Source organism: Aotus nancymaae, unplaced genomic scaffold, assembly GCF_030222135.1.
Source record: "Aotus nancymaae isolate 86718 unplaced genomic scaffold, 86718_ANA_hifiasm-v0.15.2.pri h1tg000072l, whole genome shotgun sequence".
Lineage (NCBI taxonomy): Eukaryota > Metazoa > Chordata > Mammalia > Primates > Aotidae > Aotus > Aotus nancymaae.
This window is the reverse complement of record NW_026988487.1, coordinates 3526709-3538021: the sequence shown is the minus strand read 5'-3', so window position 1 is coordinate 3538021 and position 11313 is coordinate 3526709. Positions and strand designations below refer to the sequence as shown.

Below are 11313 nucleotides of genomic sequence, written 5' to 3'. Positions count from 1 at the left end.
GTAGTGAGCTGAGATCGCGCCACTGCACTCCAGCCTGGGCAACAGAGTGAGACTCTGTCTCAAAAAAAAAAAAAAAAGAGAGAGAGAAAAGAAAAGAACATTTGTGGTGACCATGTCACCAGAAGTATGTGAGACTTAGTTTATAATTCCCTGTCTAGGGTTTTATAGCACAAAACCAAGTACTGAATAGAGCTTGGCCTAAATTAATGATTTTCAAACTGGGTTCCATGGTATCCTGGGGGTTTCTTCTAATTTTCAGGGAGTTCCATGGAGATTGATATTCAGGAGATTCTCTCTCATCACTGCTGTGACCATGGCAACTCCATTCTTACCTGCTCACAGACTAGGACTCTGCAGAAGGTTTTGTTTGAGGAAAGCCTTTTACTGCTGAAAACTAACAGTACGACATTCTATAGAATACCTGACCAGCAGGAGTTCGAGACCAGCCTGGCCAACACGGCGAAAACCTGTCTCTACTAAAATCCAAAAAATAGCCAGGCATGGTGGCACCTGCCTGTAGTCCCATCTACTCAGGAGGCTGAGGCAGGAGAATCACTTGAACCCGGGAGGCAGAGGTTGCAGTGAGCTGAGATCGTGCCACCGCACTCCAGCCTGGGTGACAGAGTGAGACTCAGTCTCAAAAAAAAAAGTGGGGGAATACTGGACCAGTACTCTTTGAAACTGTCAGTCATGAAAAACAAGGAGAGACTAAGAAATTCTCAAGAACCAGAGGTGACCAAGGAGATGCAAACACCAAATGCAATGTGATATCCTGGATGGAATCCTGGAACGGAAAAGGGACCTCAGGAGAAAAATTCGTGAAATCCGAATAAAGTCTGGATTTTAGCTCACAGTAACGTACTACTAATGTTGACGTCTTCCTTTTGGCAAATGTTCTGTGATGATGTAGGATGTTAACACTGAGGGAACTGGATAAGGTATATATGGGAATTTTCTGTACTTTCTTTGCAACTTTACTGTAAATCTAAAATTATTAAACCCAAATTGTAAAAGTTTATTTTAAAAAAATAGCATTTAAGATGGTTCCGGGCAGAGGTCTGGGGAACACAGAAGCCATGGCCAGTCACCTCGTGCTCAACAATGGTTGAGCCAAGATGCCAAGATGCCATCCTTGGGCTGGGCATCTGGAAGTCCCCTCCAGGCAGGAGACTGAGGCTGTGAAGGTGGCCATCAACATTGGGTACCACCACGTCGACTGTGCCCACGTGTACCAGAATGAGAATGAGGTGCGGGTGGCCATTCAGGAGAAGCTCCGGGAGCAGGTGGTGAAGCGTGAGGTGCTCTTCATCGTCAGCAAGGTGTGGTGCACGTACCATGAGAAGGGCCTGGTGAAAGGAGCCTGCCTGAGGACGCTCAGTGACCTGAAGCTGGACTACCTGGACCTCTACCTTATTCACTGGCCGACTGGCTTTAAGCCTGGGAAGGAATTTTTTCCCACTGGATGAGTCAGGCAACGTGGTTCCCAGAGACACCAACATTCTGGACACTTGGGCAGCCATGGAAGAGCTGGTGGATGAAGGGCTGGTGAAAGCTACTGGCATCTCCAACTTCAACCATCTCCAGGTGGGGAGGATCTTAAACAAACCTGGCTTAAAGTATAAGCCCGCAGTTAACCAGATTGAGTGCCACCCGTTCCTTACTCAGGAGAAGTTAATCCAGTACTGCCAGTCCAAAGACATCGTGGTGACCACCTACAGCCCCCTCAGCTCTCCCGACAGGCCCTGGGCCAAGCCCAAGGACCCTTCCCTCCTGGAGGATCCCAGGATCAAGGCGAGCGCAGACAAGCACAGTAAAACTACAGCCCAGGTCCTGATCTGGTTCCCCATGCAGAGGAACTTGGTGGTGATCCCCAAGTCTGTGACACCAGAACGCATTGCTGAGAACTTTAAGGTCTTTGACTTGGAACTGAGCAGCCAGGATATGACCACCTTACTCAGTTACAACAGGAACTGGAGGGTCTGTGCCTTGGTGAGCTGTGCCTCCCACAAGGATTACCCCTTCCGTAAAGAGTTTTGAAGCTGTGGATGCCTGCTCGTCCCTAAGTGACCTATACCTGTGTTTCCTGCCTCATTTTTTTCCTTGCAAGTGTAGCATAGCCTGTGTCACTCAGCAGTGGGACATCAGCCTGTAGAGTGGCCAGCGAGGGCGTGTCTAGCTTGATGTTGGATCTGAAGAGGCCTGTCCGTAGAGTAGAAGTCTCTTCCAGTTTGCTGTGCCCTTCTTTTTGCCCCGCTGGGGAAAGTACAACCTAAATACCCTTTTCCGACCAAAGAGAAGCAAAATCTACCAGGTCAAAATGGTGCCACTAACAGCTGAGTTTTGACTGCTTGGAACTGTAATCCTTTCAGCAAGACTTCTCTTTGCCTCAAATAAAAAGTGCTTTTGTGAGCTTGAAAAAAAATAGCATTCAAAAACCATCAGGCAAATGAGCTCCAAATACATCCAGAGATGAGATGGAAGACTTCCTGGCTCAGAAAGTCTTTCAGGAGGAAATAAGCTTGAATCTTAGGTAGAACTGGGATACGAGGCATTGGCGATTGGGCAATGTCCTTGCCTGTAGGATTCTTTGTGGAGTGCTGGGTATTCATATTGCTGTCTTTCCTTATCGCTAGCAGCCTCAGGGAAGCAGAATGTGTCTGGGAAAGAGCGGACAGAACTGAAGAGGGACTCAAGGAAGTTGGGTTTACTGGATTGGGGGTGAATGTTAAAGTTCCAGTTTGAACAGGTTTGGATCGAGAGATGGATGGTGGGGAGGGCATCATGCTAAATACTTCCTGTGCTTTCCAGCAGAGCCCAAGCAGGAAACCAGGAGAATCTAGAGGAAGGAAGTGACACAGGCCTGCCCTCAGTCTCATGGAGAAACCTACGTTATACCCTCAAGGAACCCTGATCTGTTTGGGAGACACACTCCCTGACTTCAGATAGCTCTCTGTCTGAATGCACGGACGCGATCCCTAGCTTTGAGGAGCCCCTCTGTCTGATGGGAGGGACACCGCTTCTTCCTCTAATCCAAAGGGGAGGCAGGACACGTCACACGCACACCAGTGGTGGCTAGGCTGACCTTTAGACATTAGTATTCAGGGACAAGGAGAGCCTCGGGGGAAGGCTTGAGGAGGGACCCGCGGTCCTTTGTGAAGAGAAGGCCAGTGTGAAAGGTGCTGGGATGGAGCTGACAGGCCCCTGGGCAACGAGCCCTGCTCAGACATGGATGTCCGTGTTGGTGACCAAGCTCTGATCTGTTGTCCCCACAGGGGCTGATAGCTGCTGAAAAACAGTGAAGGGACAGGGAAAGACAGGAGACAGACAAATAGAGACACATGAGCCACATGTGGAAGATCTGAAATGGAGTGATAAAGCGTACATATGAGGCCGGGCGCCGTGGCTCACGCCTGCAATCCCAGCACTTTGGGAGGCCGAGTGGGTGGATCACCTGAGGTCAGGAGCCTGACCAACATAGTGAAGACCGTCTCCACTAAAAATACGGAAAATTAGCCTTAGGGACACACACCTGTAGTCCCAGCTACTCTGGAGGCTTTGAGATAGGAGAATTGCTTGAACCCAGGAGGTGAAGGTTGCAGTGAGCTGAGATCGAGCCACTGCACTCCAGCCTGGGCGACAGAGCGAGACTCCATCTCAAAAAAAAAAGAATAGATATGAGTATATGATTCAAATGCAGGCAGAAGCGAAGAGAGATTCCTGCTCCCAAACCTTCCCTCGCCCCCGACTCCTGCCCTGGCCCCAGCTGGCACCCCATTTGCATCTCCCTCTCTCCATGCCCCTCATTCAGGCATTACCTCAGTATTTTCTTTCACTAGGGGCCAAAGGCAAACAGAGCCAACATCCACATATGCCAGCTTGTGGGGGAGGAGGATGTCCAGAGAAGGACATCTACCATGTGGTGCACACCAGGCAGGGCAGGAGGAGGGGCCAGGGAAGAGCTGTGCCCGGGGCCTGTACAAAGTTGGGCACAACAGGCAGTGAGCAATGGTTGATGAGTGACCAAATGAGTAGCATGGAATCAATATTAGAGAATGGGCCATAGCACAGTGGTTAAAGCATGCATTCAAATCTCAGCTCTGCAACTTCTTAGCTGTGTGACCTTGAGCAAATGACTTAACCTCTCTGAGCCTCAGCTTCCTCATCTGTGAAATGAGGATAAGAATATTAGAGGCACCTACATCATAGCATTGTTGCAACCTGGCATCTAGCTCATGCCTGCATGGATCTTACCACAGGGCCTGGCACACAGGAGGCACCAAACAGCCCTCAGCCTGTGTCGTGCAGGTACTATGCGAGTGACTTTCCTGTCTGTGACATGCATGTGTGCTCAGTGGGGATACGGTGTGTGCAGGGGGAGCTTCTGGGCTAGATGACAGCGAGGGTGGCAGGTGGGACTGTAGGGTGGGAGGAGCACTAGCTGTGTGTCCAGGCCAGGCAGGCATGGGATCTATTCATAGCTTCACCACTTCCCAGCCGGGGGAGCCCCAGCAAGGAACTTCCCCTCACAACAGAATGGGCGTAAGCCCTTCCTGGGCATTGTCAGTGAGAAGGTGCAAAGTGCCTCTTCAAACACTACCGAGAGCTGTACTTTTTTTTTTTTTTTAAGATGGAGTTTTGCTCTCGTTGCTCTGGCTGGAGTGCAGTGTCACGATCTCGGCTCACTGCAACCTCCACCTCCCTGTTTCAAGCGATTCTCCTGCCTCAGCCTCCTGAGTAGCTGGGATTAGCCCGCCAGCATGCCTGGCTAATTTTTTTTATTTTTATTTTTAGTAGAGACGGGGTTTCATCATGTTGGCCAGGCTGGTCTCGAACTCCTGACCTCAGGTGATGCACCCACCTCGACCTCCCAAAGTGCAGGGATTACAGGCGTGAGCCACCGCGCCTGGCCGAGAGCTGTAATTCTTTCCAACATTCTATGTGGTCTGTTGTATGCAGCTGTGTGTCTCTAGAAGCCACGTAGACTTAGAAATAGGGGACGTATGGATCAATGAGAGAAGCCCGATCTAGCTATCGGGGCACCTGGTTTCTTTCAGAGCTCAAGAAAGGGGATCTTGCGCAATGCCTCGGTCCTTCTGACTCTCCAGCTATAAAATAGAGGTATTAAGGCTGACGTCCCAGGGCTGTTGTGAGGATTAAATGAGATATCGTGTGTGGTGTGGTCAGCTCACAATAGTTCCTCAGCGAATGGGAGGGAGGCAGCTCTGTTCTGATCTTTCCAACTACTGGTGGTGCCTGTGGTCAGTTTCCAGCCACGTCATCCTGCAGTCCTTTCCATGCATGCACACAGATGGGAGCCTGTTTGTGCAAATAGCCACTTCTTTAGATGAAGTGAGGGCATCCCTTGGCCCATCCTGGGTCCCTTGGACCAGCTGGAAGTAGCAGATAAGCCTGGGGGCTCTGGAGCCAGGCTGTCTGGGCTTGAATTCCGGCTTAGCCACTTGCTAGCTTTGTGACTTCAGACAACTGACTTAACCCCTCTGTGCCTTTCTTTCCTCCTCTGAAATTGGAGACAATTGGGGCACCCATCTCAGAGGGCTTTTGGAAGAGTACAAAGGTGTAAAGTGCTGACGGCAGAGCCTGGCACCATCGTTGCTGTTATTCCGGAGATGGGCCGGGTCTGGAGGGTGTGCTCCGCTGCCCGATTCCCACGCCTTTCCTGGCCAGCAGATATCTCATCCCTGGAACAGTCCTCCTGAGCTCTGACCAGTCTCCCTCAGGCAGAAGTTCCTAGAAGGGTGCAACCTGGGGCAACAGCCAGGGCAAGCTGCTAAAATGATCACACTTCAGAAGAGGCCTCCGGATGTCAGTGGGACAGTTTTTTTGGAAAGCGAATGTTCACAATGTTCAGGAAAGACAAGTGAGGCACCTTTTTGTAGATCCCCAGGAGGGTAGGAAAGAAGTAGCCTTTCTCAGCTCTATTCCCTCTCCTGCCTCAGACCCCCTCCCACCCAAAACGCAGAAAGAGCCTCAGGGGAGGGTGAAAGCGGTCTTTGGCGAGGTCAGAGGTCTGATACTCTGAAGTTCAAATCTCACTGTCCTGCCAGTGACCTCAAGAGGAGGAGAGTCAGGAGTAGAAAAATGTAAAGAAGGTATCTAAAGGGGGTGGGGTGGGGGCTGGGGAGGTATGATTGGAATGAGAGAAGAAATGGTGGGCTGTCAGAAAGAGGGAAACAGAAATTGTGGGGATCTACTTTACCCAAAATAAGCAGAGGACCACGTGTGCGCGTAGATGTGTTAAGTGTGCATCGGTGAATGTGTGAATGAATGAATGTGTGTGTGTGCGTGACAGAGCAGGTGGGTTTGAGCGAGTAGGGGTGAGCTCCTGAGAGTCTGTCTGACTGATTGTGCAGAGGCAGAATCATAGGCTCACCCTGGGTGGAGACTTTTTCTGTCTGTCCCCCTTATTTTACAGATGAGGAAACTGAGGTTCAGTGATGGGGAGTGAAATGGCCCAGGCATGCTGGGGGGGGGTGCGGAGAGGGGCTTTTCCTAGCTTGGCCTTCCCTTCAGTGTCCCCTCCTCCACCCACCCGCCCCCAGCTATTTCTTGAGGTCATGGGGAGGGGGCAGACCAGGGCTGCTGCGGAGAGAAGGGAGAAGGGGAGGAGGGTGGGAGGCAGCCTTGCAGGGCACAGGGGCTCTGCGGGAAGGGTCCGGACAGGTGGCCTCCCCCTTTTCTGCGGACGTGGACTCCCCACCCCAGCAGGGACGTGTCATCCCTGGAATGGGCAGCAGAGCCTCTCTCCAGCTTTTCTGCCAGATCCAGCCTCGAATTCAGGGAGGGCCCTTCAGAAGGATGCTTGGGCAGGCTCCCAGTCTGACAGAGCTGAGCCCTAAGAGGGAGTGGGTAAACCTGGGCCCACCCAAGTTCAGGCCCTCCCCTCCCCGCCTGTCCTTGGTGTCCCTATCTGGGAAATGGGAGAAAGGGCAAGGAATTCTATCTGCCATGCGGAGGTAGAATCTGGGTGAGGGGCGTGCAAGTGTTCGAAGCCCCCTTCCGATGGCAGTCTGGGGAATGAGACCTCATCACAGGCCTGCCTATGGCTTCCTCCCCTCCTTCAGAGCCCCCTGCCTGGGAGGGTCACCCTCTCCCTGAGTGGGGGGAGGAGGAGAAAGAGGGTCCACGTCAGGAGAGAGAAGCTGCAGCCAGAAGACATTCCAGATGACTCATAGCCCCGGAACGCCTTGAGAGCGGCGGGACAGCCCCCTGTTCAGCTGGGGCAGCTGGAGACCCAGGACCTGGGGGGCAGGGAGGCGAGGAGGCAGGGGTTAGAGGCAGAGCCTGGAGACAGGATTGAAGCCAAGGTCTCTGAGAGCAGCTGAGAGACGGAAACAGTGTGCCGCCTGCCTCATCCTAGCCACAAACGGTGGTCCTCACACAGCAGGGGGAGGAGGGCTAGATCTCACAGAGGACCTCCTCCTGGACCACCATGGAACTCCTCTTCTTGTGAACAGCTTGAAAACAGGAGGAACAGCCTGCCCCTGTCCCTTTCTTGGTCTGATCCTAGCACCCTCCTCCCCTGAGGAGGCAGGGGGATGGTTACAATGACCTCCAGAGAGCCCCCACGTGATTCTCACCCACTCCAACCCACTTCACTGTCAGGCTTCTCCCATGACCTCTGTCCCCTCCACTTCCTGGGCCTCAGGTTTGAGGAAGGCAAACTGAGGCCGGACTAGGCCGGGCCTTGAGAAACACAGCTGCTCTCCCCAGGCCAGCCTGACCCAGCCGAGCTCTGCGCTCCGGGCCTCTACGTCCTGCTCTTCCTCCCTCCAGCGAAGATGCAGCTAAGCCTCCAGTCTACGTGGCAGGCAAGGGGGGAGCCTGTGAGGGAGGGGAGCTGGGAATGAGGTCAGCGGGTTGAATGGGCCAGGCCATGGCTACGAAGGCATCTGGGCTGCAGCAGTCTGGAAGGTAGGGGCCTCCGGGTCAGGCCACTCCCAGCCCAAACCCGCCATCCACCGCCCACCATGGCCTCCTTCCCGTCTCCTGCTCCTCCCCTCCCTGCAGCCCACATTCCGCCCGCCCAGGCCAGATGGTTCGCATCAAGGCTTTTCCATGTGGCAGTTCCTCCCTGCCCACCAGGCTCCCTTCCCCCTCTGGCCACATGGCTCAGCTAAGAGTTGGGGAGCAGCTCTCCTGGGCCGTCCTCCCAGGACCACGCTGGGATTCTGTGGGATCCCCGTGTCACACTGCCACTGCCATCCTCGGTGGCTTCCCTGGCCCTGCCAGCTCCCCAGCCCCTACCACCTGGGCTTTTCAGTGTCACAGGGTTCTCACCTCTGACCCCTCAATCCCAGCTGTGTGACCTCTGGCAACTACTATCCTTCTCTGGGCCTCAGTTTTCTAATCTGTACAAGGAGGGGAGGACAGAATAAACTCAGAGCTTCCTTCCAGCAGAACATCTATTCTGTGATATTTCCACCTGGAGACTCTAAAGCTCTGAGGCCCAGCAGAAGTCACAGCCCAGCTCTAGAGGGGTTATCTGATCTACCTCTTTACCTGCTCCCGGCCTGTCTGTTTGTTCATCTCCATATCCATGAGTTCCTCCCAGCCCACCCACACTTTCCTTGAATCTTTCTCTCCCCTCAAGGGCCCCGGCCTTCTTTTTTGGCGGGGAGTGGGGACAGAGTCTCACTCTGTTGCCCAGGCTGGAGTGCAGTGGCATGATCTTGGCTCACTGCAACCTCCACCTCCCAGGTTCAAGTGATTCTCCTGTCTCAGCCTCCTGAGTGCTGGGACTACAGGTGCGTGCCACCACGCCCAGATAATTTTTCGTATTTTTAGTTGAGATGGGGTTTCACCATGTTAGTCAAGATGGTCTCAATCTCTTGACCTCATGATCAGCCCACCTTGACCTCCCAAAGTGCTGGATTACAGTTGTGAGCCACTGCGCCTGGCCTAAGGGCCCTGGCTTCTAACTTGAGTCCTTCTGCTGTCACCAAGGTATAAGTCCTCTGGGTGAGTTCTCAGCAAAAAGATCACAACCATTCTCCTCTCAAAGGCAGTCACCAACTCCCTGTGGTCGCCACTGAATATAACTCCGTCCCCCGGGACCCCAGACCTCTAGAAGTTGGCCCTAGCCTACCTTTCCAGCCTTATCTTCCTCTGCCCATGGCCTTGTCTCTCTGTCTTTCTTTCTGTCTGTCCATCTCTCACTCAATCTGTGAAACTTCTCAGGCTGGGTGGTCCCTTTCCTCCCATTTAAACCCTGCATTGGAACCCTGTCACCCACCCTCCTAAGCCTGGTTGGAAAGCCTCCTCCTCCATGCAACCTTCCTTATTTCCCACCAGCACTCTCATTATCCTTTGTGTCTGGAGGCTTCCATTTACTGAGCAAGACACAGGCCAGCAAGGTGGTCTCACTACTGCCCCAGTTCATACACTGGGGAAATGGAGTACAGAGCTGGAGCATTTACTCAAAATCACACAGCCAGTGCTGCCTCAAGTAAGGGACATTTGTGTGTGTGTGTGTCTGTGTGTGTGTGTTTGTGTATGTGTGTGTGTGTCTGTGTGTGCGTCTGTGTGTCTATGTGTGTATGTCTGTGTGTGTGTGTCTGTGTGTCTATGTGTGTATGTCTGTGTGTGTCTATGTGTCTGTGTGTGTGTATGTCTGTGTGTGTGTCTGTGTGTCTGTGTCTGTGTGTGTGTGTCTGTGTGTCTATGTGTGTATGTCTGTGTGTATGTGTGTGTATGTGTCTGTCTGTGTGTGTGTGTCTGTGTGTCTATGTGTGTATGTCTGTGTGTGTGTCTGTGTGTCTATGTATGTGTGTCTGTGTGTGCATGTGTGTGTATGTGTGTGTATGTCTGTGTGTGTCTGTGTGTCTATGTGTGTATGTCTGTGTGTGTGTGTCTATGTGTCTGTGTCTGTGTGTCTATGTGTGTATGTCTGTGTGTGTGTGTCTATGTGTCTGTGTCTGTGTGTCTATGTGTGTATGTCTGTGTGTGTGTGTCTATGTGTCTGTGTGTGTCTCTCTGTGTGTCTGTGTGTGTGTCTCTCTGTGTGTCTGTGTGTGTGTCTGTGTGAGTGTCTGTGTGTGTGTCTGTGTCTGTGTGTGTGTCTGTGTGTCTATGTGTGTATGTCTGTGTGTGTGTGTCTATATGTCTGTGTGTGTCTGTGTGTCTATGTGTGTATGTCTGTGTGTGTGTCTATGTGTCTGTGTGTCTGTGTGTGTCTGTGTCTGTGTGTGTCTGTGTGTGTGTCTGTGTGTCTATGTGTGTCTGTGTGTGTGTCTGTGTGTGTGTCTCTCTGTGTGTCTGTGTGTGTGTGTCTGTGTGTGTGTGTCTCTCTGTGTGTCTGTGTCTGTGTGTGTGTGTCTATGTGTCTGTGTGTGTGTCTCTGTGTGTGTGTGTGTGTCTATGTGTGTGTGTCTGTGTGTGTGTCTGTGTGTTATTCCCCTTCCTGGCTCCCCACTCTCCCACAGTAGAAGCTATTGTCCCCAGAGCTCTCCCCAGCACAGGGATGGCCCTAGAAGACCTGCAGTAACCACCCAGGGAATAGGATCAACTATGGGGTTGGCAAATTCAGCATATTCTCCTCCAAGTAGGGTCTTTGTCCAGGCAGAAGCCTGGGATCATCCCTGTTCCTCACCAGCCCCACTCCACATCCAGTCCAACCCCAGCACCTGTAACTTTTGTCTCCCAAAGGCCTCTCAAGCCCATCCTCTTCTCTCAGTCTCCATTCCCATCTACCAGGTCCAAGCCCCTCACCTGGGCAGGTGTGGCTGCCTCTCAGCTGCTCCTCTACCTTCACCCACAGCCCTCCTCCCGCAGGTACCTACGCCATGCCTTCTCTACAAATGCAGACCTGATTGTGACCCTCCCCTGCCTCAGGCCTTCTGCTGGGGCCCAGAGCTCAAAGAAGAGAGACTACACCCCTGCTGGGGCCTCTCCGGCCTGCCCAGCCTTTGCCTCTGGTGCTCCGGCCACACTGGCCTTCCCTGAATTCCTTGGGCATCCAGCACTCGCCATGCTCCCTCCTGCCTTTGCATATGTGGTCCCATCACTCCGCAGCCCGCCTCCTACCCTTCCCATCAGCCTACCCAGGGAAGGCTTCCTAGGGCTCCAGGGCTCAGGCAGACCCTTTGCCGTGTCTACCCATTCAAAGCTCTGCATTCTTCTCCTTAGTAACCTTGCTGGTTGCGCCTCCATGTTTATTCATGTAATTTCATTGCTGTCTGTGTCTTTACCAGACATAAGCTCCATCAGGCGGGCACAGGGTCTGTGCTGCTTACCACTGAATGCCCAGTGCCCAGCAAAGTGCCTGGCACGTGAGTATTATTGAATAAACTCATC

The 11313-nt window shown here is 52.7% G+C and overlaps 1 pseudogene; it reads left to right on the top strand.

Moving 5' to 3' along the window:
• Nucleotides 1-1076: 1076 nt before the first annotated feature.
• On the top strand, nucleotides 1077-2037 carry LOC105724694 (aldo-keto reductase family 1 member B1-like; annotated as a pseudogene).
• Nucleotides 2038-11313: the final 9276 nt, after the last annotated feature.